The sequence below is a fragment of the Schistocerca americana genome, chromosome 3 (assembly GCF_021461395.2).
Source record: "Schistocerca americana isolate TAMUIC-IGC-003095 chromosome 3, iqSchAmer2.1, whole genome shotgun sequence".
Classification (NCBI taxonomy): Eukaryota; Metazoa; Arthropoda; class Insecta; order Orthoptera; family Acrididae; genus Schistocerca; species Schistocerca americana.
The window spans coordinates 39,320,476-39,342,872 of NC_060121.1; the positions used below are offsets into that span (position 1 = coordinate 39,320,476).

General features: G+C 37.1%; 1 protein-coding gene across 3 annotated transcripts in view; it reads right to left on the minus strand.

Moving 5' to 3' along the window:
- The window catches only part of LOC124606996 (RNA-binding protein 34), a 92,574-nt gene extending 78,886 nt beyond the window's left edge, over positions 1–13,688 (minus strand). The window contains exon 1 of one of the 3 annotated variants that reach the window (XM_047139143.1): positions 13,548–13,688. The gene's annotated coding sequence lies outside the window, so the exon portion shown is untranslated. Of the gene's footprint in view, positions 1–13,159; positions 13,293–13,547 lie in introns of those variants that run through there. The other 2 variants (XM_047139141.1, XM_047139142.1) reach the window with 2 other exon arrangements.
- Positions 13,689–22,397: the final 8,709 nt, after the last annotated feature.

Sequence of the window (22,397 nt, forward strand, 5' to 3'; positions counted from 1 at the left end):
ACTCCTCTCATGGAATGGACTGCCACAACCACAGAGGGGGGGTTTGCGAACTATGGGATGTATGGCTTCAAGTCACATTGATAAACCATAATCTTGACCTTCTCAGGGAGGGTATCTCCTTCAAAGGCCAGGATAAAGGCACCAGTATCAATGTGCTTGTCGTTCGGGCCCTTCTGAACATGTCAAACAGAGTGAACACCCCGCCGTCATAGCTTGTCCCCAAGTTCCTCATCAGTTTGATGGATGAGGTCCCTGTGAAAAATTACACCATGAACCCTATTCAAAGACAGGGGGGGGGGGGGGGGGGGGGGGGTTCGGGCTCAGGACACCTTTCACAGCGATGTAGCATGTACTGTTTAGAGTTCAAACTGCCAACTGCCTTGCTGAGAATCTCCCTATAACTTTCACGTATACCAGCTCCGCTAAGCATAAGCTTATCATTTTGGTGAATTGCACACACGCAAACTGCATGCATTCCAGCTGCTCCTACTGTTACACACCATTTGGGTCTAAGTTCGCAAAACTTTGAGAACCCTATTTCTGGATAATTTATATTCTTATAGATAACATACATTTCCCATAAATTGCGAAGTAACAATCTATTCTGCACCTATGTCTTTCTATCTAAAAGTCTAACTGAAATAGTTTTTTTTTTTCCAGGGCACACCCTACTATACTCATCGTCTTCAAAAAAATTTCGCACTCGACTAGCAACTTCTGTTGGTAATTTCCTGCTTTGCCTATTTTCGGGAAGTGCCAGAATACCCTTCTCTGCCTTAAGCTTCCGAGCATTCTTTCGGACAGGCCGAACTGAGCTGCTGTTTGTCTGACTGTCCAACTTACAGGTGCCAAAGTTAAAATTTGCATCTGTTCTTTATGAATTACATTCTGCATCTTGGGTTTCAGTTCAGTCAGCAAATGTGCATAGTCAGCACAGTCTCCACATTCCTTAATTTCACTAGCATCTTCAATTTGTCGGTTTACTCCCATTACATTTACAATTCTGTTTTTAATCACATTTTGAGCCTTTTGAAATCTCTTCTGTTCTCTTCAGGGGTGAAATACCGATAGACAATAAGCTACTATTTAATTCTTCTTTTGGTGTAAGGTCCTCATCAGAATGTGATGATGAGGCTGATAAAGCTTCGTCCAAGTGTTTAACGTAGTCCTGCAAGCCGGACAAATTTTCTGACCTGGCTTTATGTTATTAAGAAGCTGCTTCTTCAACATATCACAAGCCTTATTAGCTGTTTCAGTATCAAGAGTGCGAATTCTTGCCTTAACATTATGACTCACCTTCCCAAAGGGATAGAAGCATTTTTTTGTAACCTCTCATATTGTGTCAATAACAGGACTTCATGGTGTAGGCAAACTTGAGAGGTATTGTCCAGCTTTGCTTCAGAACGTCGGACCAACAACTTTTTCATGACTAAAATCCGCAAACCATTTTAAAGCAGCTTTTTTGGCAAAGAAAGTGACATGACACTTTGTTCCACTATCTTCTTGCCCTATTGAGCAGGAAGGTATGCTGTTCCCTCCTGCATCCATCTCTAATCAGTAACTAAATAATGTATTTGGCCTCTAAGTGCAAATTATAATCTGCTTAAATTTCAGACAAATTGCTACTGAATGAAATTATACACAATGTACAATACCAATGAAAAAATCTAATAAGACATATATGTTATAAAAGACACAATCAAAACAATTTTTTGTAAATTAGATTACAAACTTCGATGGTCTTACGAATCACTTAACAAGCCACACTCAGTCAAGAGAACCCACTCACTATGCTGCAAACACACCACTGAAATATTGATTGTTCAAACAAGGCTCACAATAATGAAACAATCTGATTCTTAAAGTAATTGTTGCCATTATATTTTCTATAAACAGTGAATCTTGTGAATTTTCTCTGTGAAACTAGTGGTTACGTATTTACCAATTTAAGGGCTACTTCTCATAGTTTTCAAGTTTTTCTGACAGTCTCATTGCCTACTTACCAGATCTTTTTATTTAAATTATTCAAGGCCCTAATAAACATTTATTAGGCATAATAAAAGGTTTCAGGTATAATCTGAGTGCCAGAAAAAATGTGTTCAAACTCCCAGCGTGCCTCTTTGATTATGCTACTTTTTAGGGCCTTATATGCTTGCATTACAAAACCAAATCCACTTTTCTAGATAGTTTAGAATATGCTCTTCCTAATGACCATAGTTTAGAAGAGTTTGGAGAAAACACTTTTTTGAAAAATTTGACTAAAAATATCCATTTTTAGCACTTTTTGAAAAATCATCAACTTCACCCTAGATTTGTGAAATAATGGAAAGCAATAGGAGAATGAAATTTTATATTATAAGACCTTGTGTTGGTGCGCAAAGTTTCATGTACATCCACAATTACTTTTGGAGATATAAAAAACTAAAGTTCGCATTTTTTTTAAAACAGCTATTTTCTCGCCCAACTATGCTTCAAATTATCTATATGAAAATTGCTATGAAATCCTTTTCTTAATATTTTATTTGAAAGAGCTCTAAAAGTTGTATAAGATGGCCAAGTTTTGTTTCTTTCATGCAAATACTTACAGAGAGATCTCATCTCAAAGTTGCTGAAAATTCAAGGATGCACTATTGGAAGCTGTGCTATGGTTTCAAACAAGTGGCTATATCTCTGCAAGTATTCAATTTCTGAAACTGAAGCCTTACCAGTGTTCATTGAGAACATGTGTGAATGTTCATACAAAATTTCAACAAAATCCATGATGGTCATGTGGGAGCATTTCTTGACATTAGACCACTTGGCACGGAATGGCCCGTGTACGAAGTATTAGTTTCCCCTGCCACTTAGGTCAAGAATTATGTCTTGTGAAAGAAGGTGGCGTGACCCAGAAATTGCAACCCGCATCTGGCAATCTATCTTCAGACCCAACTTCAGGTCTTAATAACTTTGGAATTATTCCACACAGTCCAGTGAAATTTTTACAACCCAGTAACATCCATTTAGAGAACACACTCCATGAATCGAAACACCAACAACATATTTCTGAGGGAAAATAAAAAATTCCAAAATGTGATTAACAAAATGTAATATGTTAAAAAGTACATATTGTAGGTGCCTTCTATGCCAAATATAACTCACTCAAAAAGGGTATACATTTTTTGTGGTATGCTTAATGTGGCCTAAACACACACAGAACTCATCATGCCCACATCAGCCACAAAAACTGGGTTACATACACACGAAAAAACAAAAATTTGAAAAATTACCTGAAAAACATGGATTGTCAAAGTGTGGTAGCACAAAAGGGACAAGTGGTAACCAAGCCAAATTTCACATACTGCATAAGTAGACGATAATGATAAATATCTCAAAATTTCAGCATGTCATTGCTTGACATTTGTGTACAATGGAAGTTGACAGATGTATTTGGTATTGTGGCCATTGTTCCACAATTTTGTAAAAACATATCGTAAACTGTTCTGCCTCTTCTTATCCTCTCCCACAACTGTTTAATCACTAAGCAACAACATATAGACAGATTAACCCAACCTACCAATGATGTTTACTGCACCTTAACTGCTAAAATCCAGTCTATTGTGCTTCAAACAGAAGTTCTCCCACACTTTAGCTACTGTACTCTGCACACTGAGTGACAAATTGTACTGTCTTCCTGACACTGTGGAAGGAACTGGAACTGTCATAAGAATATGTTCAAAAAAAATCCAACACCTGTCTGCCAAATGTGGCCAATGAAATGATCTTGCTGGTCCTGCTGGTGCCATGAAGTTCACAAATACATCACCTTCTGCTTCACAGCACTCTGCAACACATCCTAAGTACCATTTGTCACCATAAACAGCAATAACATAGCAACCTGGTTGTATGTTGCTGCTTTTGCTTCTGAATCCTGAGTGAGACACACTGTGAAGACACATGTTGTGCATGAACCTATAGTTATAATCGTACAGTCTGCTCATCTGCACAATGTCAGAGACCGCTGGAGAGAAGTGATGATGGCTCCTTGTGCCTGCAACAGTTTTAATGTGTTCTAGTCTGCTTTTTGGCAACTCTTCGACTGATTTCACCTCATCTTTTGAAACATAGAATGATTGTACACCAGAGATATTTTTCTGTACCCAGGTAAATAACTGAAGAGGTGTTAGAATGTGACCATCTGTAGGGTGATGCAGACTAGCTCGTGATGCCATGCGCTTAATGGTAGCACCAATACCATCACATACATTTTTACCATGACTTGTTGCGGAAAAATTCCATTCTGCGTGAATCTGAAAATCATGGTAATGCATGCATAATTTTTTGAGATTTTTACAGTTCTTGTACTGACTAGCTGCCCCATCACTGAAGTATTTCGCAAAATGTATGCGAGGCTGTTTGTTTTCCACATATGCCATGACAGTGCGAATGTGGGCATGAACTGCAATGGCATCATGAATTAAACAGTCACTAAAAACGCACAGGTTAATGACAGACACATCACTTGATTCACCTCTATAGTATATCGCAAATGGCTTGAGAGTTGCTTGACTGTTGTCCCATCTGGCATCTCGAACTATAAATGCATAATTTTCAGAAAAGTCTAGTATTACTATAATTTCAACTTGTTTCAAATTATCCTTACAAAACTGGAGATAAGCCAATTGTGCAGTTGCTGTGTGTGGTCAGGTTGTCCATTTTTTGACAACACATTTAAACAAAATCTTCCACTGTACTTTGCTTTGTTTCAAGACTTGTGCGATCCATGTGTGTCCATTGTTTATAAGAAACAAGTTCATCATGACTTTTCACACCTGTATATCATGCACTGGTAGGAACTGATGTCACACACTAGCAGCTTCATTGCACCTTTGTAATCCAGACCAGAAGACTATAGCAGCAAACATCAGCTTAGCATTTTGATGGGTCTCACATACATAAACACTGTGTGTGCCCCTTGCACCTACAGGCACAACCCATTTTGGCCGAAGATCGAAAAATGATGATAGACCTACTTTGGTATTGGGATACTTTTCCTTGATTTCTACATATAGTTCTGATATGTTGCATAGCAACAGTCTTTTTTTGCATCTGTACATGTACATTTCCCATTTTCACCCTTACATAGTCTTTTCTCCAGGCATTATTAGGCTGTAGTCATTATTTTCATAAAACTCCGACACTAGCACCTTTATTTCTGAACTCAATTGCTTACCCTGAGCCTGCTGAAGTAGTGGAAGCACACCTTGGGTTGCTTTTATTTTCCTAGCTTGCTTTACCATATATGTAGAAACATTGAATTCCTTCACAGTATAGTCAATAGACCAGCTGGTAGGTGCAAGGGTAAGAATAGCTACTTTTTTTCTGGCGTGTGGATATGGCACATTTTTCTTTCAAATCATGCACAATTTTGTCCAAATCAGAGCATTTCCGGCATGATTTCTGTTTCTTTGGAGCAGATGTTCTTTCTCTTCCACCATTAGTGTGTCAGCTATTTTTTGTTTTAATTCCATTTGAGCTTCTTGTAGTTTTCTTCTACCATAGCTGTGCCTGTCTCTTTCCCCAACTTTTGTGTGTCTTCATGGGAGACAAACCAAGACCAGTCACTGAAGTATTTAATTGCTCATCAGCTTTGGTTGTAGGTGGCTGATGCTCTTCATCACTGTCATGTAAATTATCAGAATATTCTTCATTTTTTAGCAGTGTAACACATCTGGAACATAACTTTTGTCCTGGTTTCATGTTAAGTCCCATGCACTGATTCACTTTCAATGCTGCTTTTATATCAATTTCTCTGAGGTTGCACTTCACTGGCTTCTTATGAATCCGAAATAGGTCAAAACAACTTCTTTGTAGGAAAGAATACTTATCCAGAAACACTCTCATATGATGATAAACACTAAAGTTTCCTGGAACTGTACTTCTTGTGCCCACACGGTGTATCCCGGATCTACATAGCAACAAATCTCGGTCAGATTCATCCAGATCATACAGTACACAGTGAATGCCACATTTTGTTCCATATGTTGTTTTATGACATTCAGATGCTTGTCCTCTACCAATACTGCAACTTGTTTGAACAAAAGCGCCACTAGTACACTCTTCTGCCTCCACACTGACTTTCCATAACAGTACTGACCAGTCTGAACTAGAATCTTAAACACATGAGTAACCTGTAATTGTTGCTTGTTTCCTTTGTTGTTCCTGCCAAACGACAACTCATTCTGTCCCTGAAAACTACCACTGTTTAACTTTCTGTTGCCTAATGGTTCCCAACAATTGCTGCAGCTTTATCTGAAACAAGCTGTCTGCATCATCACTATGACTTGCTAAATCGTGTTAAAAGAAACGTAACCAAATACATCTCTGTCAACTTTTATTGTACACAAATGTCTTGTAATAACAAGTTGAAATTTTGCCACATATTATATTATGGTCTACTTATGCAGTGTTTGAAATTTGGCGTGGATACCACTTGTCCCTTTTGTGCTACCACACTTCGAAAATCCATGTTTTTCAGGCAATTTTTCAAATGTTTATATTTTCGTGTGCATGTAACTGTTTGTGTGACTGATATAGGCAAGATGAGTTCTGTGTGTGTTTAGGCCACATTAAGCTTCCCATCAAAAAAAATTTATACCCTTTTTGAGTGAATTGTATTTGGCATTGTTCCATATGTTGTTTTATGACATTCAGATGCTTGTGCTCTACCAATACTGCAACTTGTACCTTTTAAAGAATTATATTTTTTTAATCACATCTTGGAATTTTTTATTTTCCCTCAGAAATATGTTGTTGGTGTTTTGATTCATAGAGTGTGTTCTCTAAGTCGATGTTACTGGGTTGTAAAAATTTCACTGGACTGTGCGAAGTAGTTCCAAAGTTATTAAGACCTGAAGTTGGGTCTGAAGATAAATTGCCAGATGCGGGTTGCAATTTCCGGGTCACACCACCTTCTTTCACAAGCCATAATTCTGGAACTAAATGGCAGGGGAACTTAAAATTTTGTACATGAGTGTTCCACACTTGGTAGCATTGGTGTGCTAAATTTCAGGCAAATCTGAAACTATCAGCTGGAATATTTTCTCAATTTGGTTGAATTGACATGGCATGACCCAGTATGATTCACAGGACATAACTTGGTTTTTCAATGTTTCAGTGGCAAATGCCAGGAGTATATACAGCAGAGCCCCACTAATCTGAACCCCAGTAATCCGAACATTCGGTTAATCTTAACCTGAAAAATGTTAGTCTAAGTATGGAAAACTGTGCGGAAAACTGCTTTACATACAAACTATTTTAATTTACACAGTACAGTAAACGTATATTAGAAAAATTGGCAAGAAAAAAATTAGGTTCAAGCAATGCATAACAATGAAAGAAAAGCTGTCAGACTTACTACAATACAGCGGACTTTTTATCCCTACTTTTTATATAACAAAAACTCAGTCATTGTTTTTGGCTTAATGAAGACAGTCTGTTATATGGCGCATAGTTGTGCCATCGACTCAAAAATCAAAATCAGCACGTGTAGCAGTGGTCTGTTTCTCCAAATAACGTAACATGAGGTCAAGGGCTTCTGCTGCGTCACTGTGTGGCACCAGCTCTCCTTTGTCGCTTTCAAGCTCATTGTCACTTCCGTCGCAGCGGTCCACTTCTTCCTGGTCTTGAGTCACAGCAGCAACTAAATCAGCGTCAGTAAGGTTCTCCACTCATGCCCCATCCACTATCCACTCATCTACATCTCCTTCACTAGCTTCTTCACATCCAGGGATTGTCTGTATCACTTGCAGTATATTTTCCTCTTCACTTTCAACTAGGTTGTCTAGAAAGTCAAGAGATATCCACAGTTTTCTACACGATTTTCTCAGAGTATTTTCTGAAATATCCTGCCGCGCGTCAGCGGCCCAATAAATAACATCCTTCAAATTGGTCTTTATTATTCTGTGCACTAAAGGAATGCTATCATCTTGGATCAGCAGTCTTAAACATTGTTTTCTGTAAATTAGTTTTAATGTTTGCAGTACACCCTGGAACTTCGGCTGTAGAAGTGATGTAACTTTGCCACAATTTCTCCATCACACAATTCCTCAGTGCTGGGGTGATATGGCGAGTTATCAATCAAAAGGATTTCAAGGGGAGACAAGTGATTTTTCTCTAGAAAACCTTCGAACAGAGGGAACAAACTGGCCATGAAACCATTCATTCAACAGCTTACCATCCATCCATCCATGCCTTTTTCTGGTTGCGACAATATACGGGCAGGGACTTCATGTTGCAGTTTTCAAAAGCTCTGGGCCTCATAGATTTGAAGGCAGCTTGCTATTACCAGTGGCGTTGCTGCACGCTAATAAAGTCACACGATCTTTGCACGTTTTAAAATCAGGAGCATGGTCTTCTGCTTTTGATGCCATGCTTTTTGCTGGCAATGCCCTCAATGCCAGTCTCGTAAGCGTTATAAATTTGTTGGGGAAAATACTTCCCCTCTCATTTTTTCAAATTCATGCAAGTATTCCTTCGGTGCATCACAGTCAGCAGAAAGCATCTCTCCAACAATTGTTAGCTGACTGATTCCATAACGTTTTTTGAATCTGCCCAACCAATCTGTACTCTCACTAAAAGACTCATCACCATTCATTAACTTCTTCAGGTAAACAGCCTTCTCGTGAACCAGTGCTCCACTCAAAGGAGCTCCCCTTTCTCTTTCCTGTGTAAACCAACGGAAAAGAGCTTCATCCACTTTATCGTACTGGGACTGTTTCAAAGTCTGCTGAATTTAGAGTGTTTTTCCCGTAGGCATTGCACAGGACTGTTCAAGCTTTACTTGGTTCTTCTTCCAATCACAAATGGTTGCTTTAGCAACACCGTTGGCAGTTTAGATACATTCTCACCATTGTCTATCCGCTTCAAAGAATTCAGTTTTTCTTTGAGGAGTTAAGATTCTATGTTTCTGTTTACTCATGACGAAAATATGTACACCACTACACCTGAATGAATACAATACAACTGTTATGCATGCCAACGATCGATAACTAACATAACCAAGTGCTTTGCGAGCCAACTGGCAGTGCACTGACCTCAGACACTACAAAGGTCTCAACAATGCACAACAACAAGGGCAGGGAGTGAGAGCGAGCCACTGTTCCCACACTTGTTCCCATTTGTTACCATGGTGTACCTACTTATTTGCTTGGTATACTTCATTCTAGAAACTCGTCACCGTAATTCCAGCTAATCCGAACAAATTGGTAATCCAAACAAGGTCTGGTCCCGATTAGTTCGGATTAATGGGACTCTACTGTACATGCAATCACCATCTAGCACATGGACTGCTGCAGGAGCATGAGATGTGAGAGGTAGAAAAAATCTCCATCTCCACACATACAATACTATAATATTTGGGTGTCCTGTATCGTTTCTTAGATAAGGCCAATGACAACTGGAAACAATCTGATTAAAGCCTTCATTACTACTCTTTAAACTCACAACAAAACCCACTTTTCAACCTAACCTAAAAATCTGGTAACATTACAGATCAGCATGTCACCACAACTAAAATTTTAATATTATGTTATGTTGTCTTTGACAACTCATAACCAACATGCGAGCTATGCTATGGGTCAGTCACCACAACCTTCATCCCAAAAAATAGTACAGAAACATAAAATTTTCGTTAGTGTTATTTTCCTTTTCTGTTTGCATACATATGTCATCACATGTCATACCACCATTACGTTATCGGATGAAGCCAATATCTGGCATCAGATTTGCCCCGTAACATAATGATAATACAGCACACGATGTCAAAAGTTCATAAACGAAACAGAGCAGAAACTGATATTTCTTTCACATCAGTATTAGTTTTTGGAAATGGAAGTTGTTGCGACAGACTGATCTGTAGCATGGTCCAAGGCCTAGAGTGTGTCGAAAGATGAGAATCTGGTTGTGAGTGAATCAATGAATGTGAAAATGAGACCTGAAATGTGGTCATATAGTGATCTGTAGCATATCACATAGTTCTAGGTTGGTTGAAATACGACAGTTTCGAGTTGGTGATGTAGTCCCTAAGAATTCAGTTACTGTAATTAACTTAATATCCATATAAAGCAAGTTAGAAGTAGGGGTCATTCCATGTGATATCAACCAATGAAACATAAATGTGAACCTTGATATTTTACAATTTTGTAATTTTTGTAATTTTATTCTACCTATCAAAGTAAGATAAATCCAAAGTTTAAAATTTCTTTGGGCAGTTCGTTTCTGAGTAACTAATTTTTGAAATTCCCGAAACTGCAATTTTTATCATGTTCTGAACCTTTAAAATGGCCATAACTCCAAAAGTACAGACCTGAAATTTATACCATCTTGTTCAGATTATTATGGGCTTTAAAAGTATGGGCCCTCTTGACCAAACTCATTAAAATGGGAAATTTCCCCAAACCAAATGTATTTAAATTTTGAAAATTTTGTGATTGGAATTTTTTTGTTCTGAAAAAGGAAACAATGTTAATTGTGCACTATTTGTTAATGCATGTCCCGAATTTTGTGATGGTATTCCAAAGTGAACATACAGATATAAACTTTATTTTACTCTTTCTCAACTGCACTTGATTTGCAAGTTGCTTCATTAAACTATTGTTAAATAAAATTACTGACTACTAATTAAGGGCACACTGCTTTATCATTTTAAAATTGTATTAAACAATGTTATAACAATTAACAGAAATAAAGGATAGCACGCATTTCTCATTTTACGTAACTTTCAATTTACAGCGGTTGCAGTTCATACTTATAAAACAACAGTGTGAGTGTGTGTGTGTGTGTGTGTGTGTGTGTGTGTGTGTGTGTGTGTGTGATGATTTAAAATCCTTAATCACCCAATAAAATGTTGAAAGGCACATGTCGGAAAACAAGTACCAAGTGCAGCCCACAGTGCCGAACACTGTATTTGTAATATTCCATGATGAGCAGTTCAACGTTTTATTGGGAAATTAAGCATTTTAAATCATGGCACTTTTATATTTGTGCCACTTTGTGACCTGAAGATGTTCATACAGAATGAAACTAAACCAGCAGCTATCATGCATGTAAAACAAATTTAATACTACCATAATTCCAGTTGTTAGACAAATGATGAGCATGCAGCAAAAAAAAAAAAGACTTCTCATGTGGACATAGAAGTATCATGCATTTATTCCTATGAGGAAAGCCATAGTAAGTAAACAGTTTTAAGGATTTTCATGTTCATAAAATTCAAGTGGATCCAGATGCTGCATGCTTTTGGAAAGATTACAGGATTTGTTGCTTGCACTTATGACAACCATCAGTGGATGGCATCTGTGCTATCAGAGATGAAAAAGGAGAAGTAAACCTATTTACCCATCTTTATGAAACAGGTTTCTTTTTTCATAACCACCAAGACCAAATAAATTGACTGTAATAATGACAAAAACTTCATCCTTTGAAAGTTAAATCACTCCACTGTCACTGGAAGAATGTATAGACTATCAGGCTATATTGAAAAAGAATGTGTTGTTACATCAGTTATGTCTTTAATGCTTGGGAGGACTAGGTTATATCACTTAACAGAATGGTGCAATACATAATTTTAGTCTGGTCAGAGGCACTCTAATAACACATTGTTAAATAGCACCAACATTTTTAACTAATAGTATTGATTAATATTAATGTAACTCTAAAATGACGGTAGGATTAAGTAAATTCTTCATAGTCTTTTTTGAGCATGTTATGCGGTATTATTAAAATTTCTTCACAGTTGACACGGGAAACCAAATGCGAATTCATATTTAACTGCGTAGTTCTAATAATGTAATAACTTTTCACTAAATAAAAAATAGTAACTGACAGCCTTATTAGTTTTTGAAATATTACATCTTAGTAACAAGTCCAAAGCCCTACAGACTATGCAAAAGACGCTGCATTTAATATGTTCCCACTACAACACCATCATGAAACATGGCACACAAATTAACAAATAATGTATGAGTAACATACTTTTTTTTTCTTTCAAAACATCAAATTTAAAAAAATCTGCATTGTCAATCCTTTAAAGCTTATGAGGAACTGAATATTTAAAACAATTCAAGTCAAATAGTTTTTCATATATGGTGATATTAGGGTTTCACACAACGAAAGTCACATCATTTTTGAAGTATTAAAAATTAATATCTCAAAAATAAAAGACCCAAAAAATTTAATCTGAGATGTCAATAACCACATCATTTGTTGATTTCACATGGACTGACAATCTGTGCAAAGCTTTGAATGTTATCTGTTGTAACCCTGAATGATGAAGAGATTTTTAAGTGTTGCTGGGTAGAAAATGTTCTGTACTTTATGAGAGGAGCAGTGGGAAAAGAAGACACGAAGTAAACACTACTGTTTTGTATGGGCACTGCAGTATGATTGCATTATTGTGCGATACACTTTACAAGAAAAGAAAAAAAATGACAATTCCAGTATTGTTAAATGTTTTAAGAGTTGTTTCTAGTTTGGATATAGCTGGTGATCTGGACTTCAATTAGAACACTTACTAATAACTGCATCTCGATAATTATGTTTGTCACTGTAAAGGGAGGACACCACTGACTTAACATTTCATACGGCAATAATGAAAAGGATCTAATGAGGGGTAGTACTCTACTATACCATTTTAGCGAATGAAAATACGCGCTCTGACAAAATAGGGCACCTTGAAGGAAAATCAATACAAAACTACGATTTCGACCCATATGAATCTTGGCTGCAGATTAACGTACACGTGAACACAGTTAGCGACAATTTATAAGATGAATATACCATAGTGAAATTACCTATATTACGTAACACTGACTTTTTACCTTAAGTTCATACCGACATTATATGCATTTTTGGTTAGGTTGAATCAGCTTTTCCTTAACCACCCACCACTCCCATCTGCTAATTACTGGAGTATCATAATAAATAAATCTTATTCACCAAATCTTGTTGGTATAGGCATGATATTACGTACGTTACCGACAAGAAAAGTATCATAATTATGATTGTACTCAACGAGAGTAAACTTTGATTCACACAACATATTGTGCACTACGCTATTCCTCGTCTGGATTCTACATTTCAAAACCAGAACGCAAAACAGATAGCAATAAACTCATAGGCTTACCATCTAATAGACGTGGACCATGCCATACAAAAATGTCCAAAAGAGCACGTAGGTACACAATCCACCAAAGAACCCGTTTGTCACAATGTGTGTCCTACTGATGAAGTATTTCTTCCACTGCGACCCCGCCTTTAGAAGAATTAACGCGGATAGTCCCAACAAAGCGAAAACATAAAATGCGAAACCATACAACCCTGTGAATCCAAGCAGACCAGCAGTTCCGCCTGACAAGGCGGCCATAGATGTTCTGCAGTATTCCACTATAACAGCATTGTTCCTTCGAGCTGCTTCACTATACGCTACAATTTCTCCTGATTTCTCAAGTTTCGTTCTCACTCTACCAACAGGCATCTCAGTAGCACCTCTAAAGAATTTACCTCAAACTTACATCAACAACGATCGAAACTTTCGCGAAGTTGCGCATGCGCAGTTGAGACAGGCTGGAAAGTGGAAACAACTGCGTTTGGTTTGTCATACACTGAAATTTCTACTCAAATAATCTCTTTGACGGTACTCAAGGGGAGGTGTACACCACGGAGGTAAAAACTTATTCTACCTCCATGGTGTACACTATCATATTTCTTTGTCAAGGCTGATGTGTCAAAGAAATTTGATGGTGTAGTAGGAAACATTGTCAAGTCTTGTCTGTCTTCAAATAAATATGATAATCTAGGTCCTCGCCGTCGATTTGATCATAAAAGTCGTTTGTCTTCTGTTCACTGCAATGTGAAATGGAACCGCTTCGACCGCTGGCTTCAGTATAGCTTTTTCGCGCCTCTGCAGTTCGTGTGTAAACATAGCTTCAAAATTGGTTTCTTCCGTAGACTTTTTTTTAATAAACTTGCTTCGACTAGAGTGGGGGGTGAGCAAGGGGCACAGTGCATGCTATTAATTGTGTGTTGATGGACAGGTGGAAAATGCTACAGACGGTGTCACGACTAAAATCGCAGCTACAGTCATCGACCTCTACATTTGGTAACATCCAGGCAGCTCTTCAGCAAGCCGGTATAGATGATGTGTTCACACTCTAAAATTAAAAAAATCTTTCATAGTTTTCCATTCTGCTTGACTATTTTTGGACTCTACATGCCACAAGTTAAAAAGCGCTTCATCTGTTTCATACTTTTTATTAATTTTGTAGTTGTTGGAAAATTAATTCCATTAATTAAATAATTAAAAATTACAAATAGTTCTTATTGCCCATATAGTGTACCAAACATTTATTTACCTTCACATATTCCCCCTTCAGTGCTTTATAAATTGCTTCACACGTTGCAGGAATTATCTGGTTAAGGTGTAATGTTATATTCGAGTGCTGTGTTGTAAACTAGAGTAGCTCTCTCAGGTATCAAGAAATCGCTGTGTCACAGTCTTCCTGTCTTCTGGACTCGCATTCGGGAGGACGACGGTTCAATCCCGCGTCCGCCCATCCTGATTTAGGTTTTCCGTGATTTCCCTAAATCACTCCAGGCCAATGCTGGGATGGTTCCTCTGAAAGGGCACGGCCGACTTCCTTCACCATCCATTCCTAATCCGATGAGACCAATGACCTCGCTGTCTGGTCTCCTTCCCCAAAAACAACTCTAACCCATCTTGAAAGTGGACGAAGAATATGACGACAGTGTAAAACTCCATTTTAGCACCACGCCAATGATCTTCGTCAAAGAAATTCGACCAAATCTGACTGTATTTCTTTGTTAAGGAAATATGATATTGTAATATCGGCCTTAGAACAGCGCCACCTAGGAATAAGGCCGCTACACTGCGTGTGTGATGTCAGCGTAAGAGTCGAGAGAGACTTGTACCTGCAGGTGTATATTGGACTTTACGTTTATCAAGTGTATATTGGACTTCACGTTTATCAAATCGTTCATTTATCTGAAATAAAAAGAAATTCTAATAGTATAAATAATGTTTCCTTATTTTTTACGATAGACTTTTTTTTGTAAAACCACCTTTAAACTTAAGTAATTTGAAGTTAAGTGAAATCATGAATTATCTTTATAAATACCTGTTTACAGAAATCAAGGAAAGGATTGAGAATTCAATAAACAGTGAATTAGTATTTATGTTTACACAGTTACCATATTTGTTTATTATCTAAAAGCACAATAAAATAAACAGAGCCAAATTTTCAGTCTATTTTTCTCTTTCTCTTGAGGGTTGTAACATTATTTGGATTTACAATGTCATTGACCCACTTTCTATAATTGTTCAAAAGAATATTGACAGCAGCACCAAGTATATTGTCAATGGTTTCATGTACATAGTGATTTGCTGTGTAAGCAAAACCCAAAAAATATGTCATCAGGTAAGTTGTTATGACATACACAAAACAATAAATTTCTTTGACACTTTTCCTGAAGAAATAACTCTTCTTTTTCTGTAAACAGTTTCTGTGCAGTAACATATACACATGCTTCACATGTTACAACACCCTGATTAGGATAGCAGAGACCACTTCTACTGGTCACAGTTGTTAAATGATTTCTGTCATCTTTCACATTCTCATCATCTCCTGTTAGATAAATTTTACAATAATAACATTTAAGTTCTTAATGACTGCGTATGAGCAGTAACCACTTATGTAGTGAAGTACAGGCCACACATCCTCATCTAATTCCTGTATATCAATATCTTCCCCAACTACTTTTAACTCTTCAGTATATGTCACTTTTGGAAGGTCATTTATGTCTGTCTCATTAGAAAAAGTATCATACTTGGCAATTTCAACATCACCAATTTTTTTGGGACTTAAATATTAATGATACATAGCTTCGTACCCTCAGTTTACTTTCTGTCTCAAAAATCTGTCTAATTGACACATGGGAATTACCACCACTCATGTGACAAAATTTACCAAACCTACTTTCCAGGTCATCAGTTTGAACCTTGCTGTTAGAAAGTATTGCCTCTTTTTCTCATTGAGCCAATACCTAGCCAGATCCAACAATGCAAGAGTGGTATGCCTAAGAGCTAAATGTGTTTGTCTGCTAAGACCAATTAAACCCTGAGAATTTTCCTTTCTTAACAATTTGCAAACTGATGTAGGAACTCTTGTATGTGCTCAGAATTCCTGGTTATTGGCTCTTGAAACCTATTTAATAACCTTTGACCTTTTAACAATGTTTTTACATTGACTGCATCCCACCACATGCAAATGATCTCAATGAAAGTTGCAGTATCATTGCAGTATTCAATATTGTGTTTAGAGCCAAATTCCCTGAGATCAATAGCTGTTCTATGGTCAAAAATATGGAGAGCAAGTTTTACATTCTGCCTTTCTATGGTTGAGGGATACAGTGATTTAAGACACAGCTTGTTTGTAAATTTCAATAAATTTGCTTTTTCCGGCAAATGAAGAGATTTCAAACTATTGAAAGACGCAAAAGCATCTTCCAGCTCATTATTAAAAACCAGAAACTCTATAATCTCTTCTTCCTGATTCAGCCAATTGTTACGTATGCATTTTAATAGGTACACACTATCAAATAGAAAGGGTGTCGGTATTTAATTTAAGTTTGGGTGGATCACTGAAGTAAGATACAGCTTTCTTATTTATGGCATTATTATCAGATACAATACCAACAACTTCAAACACTATGCTTTCTAACTTCAATACAATATCTTTAAGGAAGGTGAAAAGAGCAGGGGCCTGCAAGACTTTGACCAGCAGAATATGAGCTACATCAGTGTACAGTGTATCCAAACTATGCACCATGAATACGTAGGCTGAAGATGCACATTCATGACTATTACAGGCCTGGCCAACTATGTTTCCCCCTTTGTAGTCCATTTGTGACTTTAAATGGATTTCATCCATCCAGTGGAGAACTGTCCGGTCTTCTTCAGTTAAAAATCTCACTTTCTTAGTTATGTATCCAAGAAAATGTGCAGGAACTTGTTCAAGAGCAGGATTACTAGCAAATCCATCACATACTCTAGTCAGAGTGGCAGCCCTAGGCATAGTTATTATACCACTGCTTCTTAAAAACTTGTAACAGTGTGGAGAAATAGAATTAAACTAATAACCACAAAACTAAAATATTCCATGAATATCTTGAACTATTCTTCTTGCATTTTAGCAATGAAATCTGTTCTTTCACAAAGTTTATAATTGTTTATCTAGCAACTTTTCAGATAAATTATTCAAAATAGTGGTTATGAAATCAATACTCTCATTAGGTTCCTGAACTTCTCTGTTGCCAAATTTTAATTTGACAGTATTAAGAATATTAGTTAACTCTGTTGTGGTACTTACAGTTACTGGAAACCTTATAGTCCCTATTTGACCAAGCTGTAAATCATTGACATGAATAGTGAGAGTGAGATTTGCGTTAATTGTAACATAACACAGAACTTTCAAAAATGGCACTTCAGTAACTAAAAGAAAATACACACTATTCAACTTTTTGACACAGGTCCACTCATTCAAATCACTACTATTAATTTTATCACATAATTCCTTCAACAAGGAGAATGATATTGCCTTCTTATGGTCTTCATGAGTAATAAAACTTTCTTTCAGCACAGATCTGATAAAAGCATTTTCCAAACACAGTCTTTGATCTTCAGGATGTTCTCTTGATGCTGATGGTGTAGATAAATATTCAGGACATACTGGCAATAGTGCTGGTATTGCACCTACAAAAAATATTAATTCTTAGTACCTTACCATATAAACCAAAAGCATAAGAGATTCATCCAATAATTATATAACCTAACTTGAAGTCCGTAGACAACCATCTTATCTTTCCTTAGACATGGACGGTCAAGAGGCGCTGTAATTAATCTTCCAGTCTTAACATCATATGCCGATGTAGTTCTTTCTATATCGTATGCTTGGAAATGCAACTCACAAACCTGTTAAAAATAATGGATTACCTTACATTAGAGTGAGTAAAGTTTGGCCTATGTATACAGGTTATGTTTATAAATTACAGGCAACGCTCAGACTAAACAGAACCATTTCATAGCTTTATTTACGAAAGTTGATACTTACCACAGAGACATCTGAAGGGATAAAATTATCACGGTGAACTGCTCTTATCAATTCTCTCCTTGCATCTTCATCACGAGGGAAATGGAATGTACTGACTCTTTCCTGAGCAGTATAATTGCCTCTACAACAAGCAGGCATACAGCATCTACATGTCACATTTATATGTTGATGTAGTATGAACACTATTACACTAACATTTCAATTCACAATCATATAACGGCTACACAGGCAAAACAACCAAGACAGCACATGTGGCTTTGTGTTTGTTATGAACCGTAGTGCTCACGTCATGAGCGACTCCAAAGACAGTGTAGCGGCCTTGTTCCTAGGAGGCACTGCTTAGAACCCATTTAATCGAAGATGTACTTAGCGTGTTTCGTTGTCTAGCCACGTGTAGTGCTAGTTGACATATCTTCTCTCCGCGTGTTGCTCAAATGTTTCAAACAGTGCATCAGGCATGTGGGTGAAAACTGTAGGGAAGAAGAGGCCACAAGCCACATAGTTCCTTCCTGACCACTAGAGATGCTAGGGGTCAAACGAAGCTGGACCTGATCGATGAGAACTGTCCAATGCCAGTTGTTGGTAGTCTACTGTCTTGCCCTGTACTGAAATCCACGGCTGCAGTCGTCTTTGTATTTGTTTCATATTTACATACTACTGATCTTCATAATAAAGAGGTTTTTTACTTTAAATTTCGTAAAATTCACGATGGAATTGAAGAACTTTCCAGCTGGAAAGATGTTCACAATTAACCCTAAGGCAAGACATTTAATTTTCAATAAATAATATCGTAGTCCATAAATGAAATGTTTTCTATCATGAATTAACCTGTGTGGTTTCCGTTTGTTTATTTAAATAACTTTGATATATCACTAGTAAATTAATTTAATGAAGAATTTTATATTTTTTCAGAATGTTCAACACAACAAATTGATGTTGAAATACTCATGTAAATTCCGCAGCTGTTCACCTGGATTTTATGTGGGTTGAACAGAGAAAGTCAGCAACAAGCATTTCTACAGGTTTCCAAAACAACCTCAAGAATTGCTTCTGAAGTGGAAAAATATTTGTAAACTGTAACCTGATGTGAATTGTGCCACTTCTTTCCTATGTAAAGATCATTTTTTCGAAAAAGTTTTTATGAATAATACTAGCCATAGGCTAAACATAGGCGTTTTTCCAAAACATGTGGCAGGCGTTCCTTGTGAAATTGCTAATATCATTAGTGAATCAGGTAAAACGGTTCCTAATTATGATATTTTAATTGTGTACTTGAGAAATAAAAAGTAAGTTTTGTTTTTATTTCACTCTTTTTATCCACCTTTTGTGTCTTTGGTACTTAATATTGATGTCTTCTTTTTGTGTTGAATCATTTGCAAACGTAAAATGTTGGAACATTTTTTAAGAAATTAATGGTCAGTAGAGCAATTTTCCTGGGCAGTTAGTCAGAAATTACAGTCCTGAAACATAGTTGCAACAAATTTTAGAAGTCTTCAGAATTAACACTGTGATAAAGATTTCTTAATTCAGCCTCTTTAACTGCCGATTATTCTCTTAATAATAGTTTTTTTTTCCTCCATTGACCCCACAGCTTGTAAGACGTTTAGAAAACATCATAGGAGCAGTCAGATGAAAATGTCAAATATAGACTCATAAACTGACACACTTTTATCAATATGTAAAAGCTCCAGGATGTACTGCGTATCATCAGAACTAGACGGAACACTTGATACTGACATACGTCGAAACAAGCTTGTCGTTTAAATAACTGCAGCTAAATAAAATTGTTGGATCCAGATTGGACTGCAAATATTCCTGAACAATAGGTTTGTCACTGCTGTATTGCCATGTGCTATAGCTGTGCTTAAATTATTTTATTATGATGCTAACCAAAATAATTACAGAAAAGGTGAGATAAGAAAACTAAAAGCAAAAAAAGAAAACCTACAACAAACATAAGCTAGTAGGGATACTCCCTGCAATGTTTATCCTTTTTTAGTTCATCTCCATGCCACTAGAGGCGCTTCTATCGGTCTGTATTTCAATCTTTCAACTTGGGAGTTGCACTTCTTCCTTTCTTGTCGTTCTGTGGAACCTGGTACATATCTTTTTCATGTTTATCACTGTGCGTTTCTAAAATTTATTCTCATTATCAAGAGAAAGTATTTACAAAAGTTAGTTGGTTGGTTGATTTGGGGGAGAGGACCAAACAGCGAGGGCATTGGTCCCATCGGATTAGGGATGGTGAGGAAAGAAATATGCTGCGCCTTTTCAAAGAAACCATCCTGCAATTTGCCTGAATTGTTCTAGGGAATTCTGTGTACTGTTTGTATTTGTGTTGTTGCTATCTTGCACTGTACTGTGTCGTCTTTTTGAGGTTAAGATACTGTACTGTGCCACATCCATTGTATGCGTGCACGCACACACACACACACACACACACACACACATACACACACACACACACACACACATACACACCAGCATTTCCAGATTTTTTGTAAATTTCCCCACAGTGGATAAAAAAATCTCCTAAAACGATCTACAATGGTACCTTTTTGGCAATTGCTCCTCAAACACCTTAAATAAAATAATAAGTATGTTTATCATCAATATTGGCAGCATGAAGAGCCGGAATTACGTGTCCAGAATAGCTAGAACGCTAATTATAGTACATATCAAAAAATATACTCCACAAACTAAAATATTTATTTTGTAAATAAAAACAGATAGCTTGACCATAAGAATATAAAGCATAGTCTATGGGCACCACATTTGCTTTCTTCAAATTTTTCATTGTTCTGTTGATTTACCATTAGATGCTACAGAAACTTTAGAAACAGATAGAAAGCTATTTTGTGGCTTAGTGAGTGACAAAAGCACAATTATGGCGGTGTAATTTAATTTTTTAAAATTTCATAAACGTATACCAATACATAATATAAATTTTCTCTGCCATAAAAATTATAGAACATTAATGTATTGTCATAAAGGTAAGTTACATGATACAAAGAATGAAATTATGTGATATGAAGACCTACTATAATTATTTCACTAATGCAAATGCTGTTTATTACTATTTATATTGGAATAAAACAAGAATAAAACCAGTAAGATCAATCCTTTTAAGTCAGAGGTGCAATGACATCAACATCATATTCAGTATTATATACCGGGTGATCAAAAAGTCAGTATAAATTTGAAAAATTAATAAACCATGGAATAATGTAGACAGAGAGGTAAAAATTGACACACATGTTTGGAATGACAAGGGGTTTTATTAGAACCAAAAAGAAAAACGAAGTTCACAAAATGCCCGACAAATGGCGCTGGACAGCAAAACATCAGTGACTGCGCATGACAATTTTGTATAAAAGGAGCTGTAATGACTGAGATAATCAGATGCGCCAGCAGTTGCAGCATGTTGACGTTACCTGAAAAGGCGCTTTTAGTGAAGCTGTATTATCATAATGGGGAATATGCTAGTTCAGCGTTACAATCCTATAGCCATAGGAGGGGGATTCGAATGGGTAAAGGTCTGTTGACAAATGCAGCTGTGGCGAGAATGATTTCGAAGTTCGAAGCCATGGGTTGTTTAGACGATAGACCCCATAGTGGCCGACTGAGCACAAGGCGTAATGCTGCTGAGACAGTTCAGGAAAAAATGGAAACTGTAGCGGGTTGGTCTATGCACGGCGAAGTCAGCGCTCGTGCAGTCGCATGTCGCACAGGTATTCCATACACTACTGTTTGGTTGGCACTGAGGCATACCCTCCGATGCTACCCATACAAAATCCATCGGCATCATGAACTGTTTGTTACTTGGCGATTTAGTGAAGTGGAGGGCATTTGCGGTGTGGGCGTTTCAAAAGATGGCAGAAGATGACGATTGGTTGAGTAATGTGTTGTGGACCGACGATGCTCATTTCTCGCTCCGAGAGTCTGTCAACGCCCACAACTGGAGAATATGGGCTACCAAAAATCCTAGAACTGTCGTGGAAACTCCATTGCACGACGAGAAAGTCACAGTATGGGTTGGATTTACCACATCTACCGTTATCGGGCCTTTTTTCTCCGAGAAAATGGATGATTCTGGTCTTGTAACTGCTACAACATTATTCCTCGACTACAGCTATTGTTGAGGAATGATGGTGGATATATTGAGCATTTCCTGTAAAGAACATCATCTTTGCTTTGTCTTACTTTGTTATGCTAATTATTGCTATTCTGATCAGA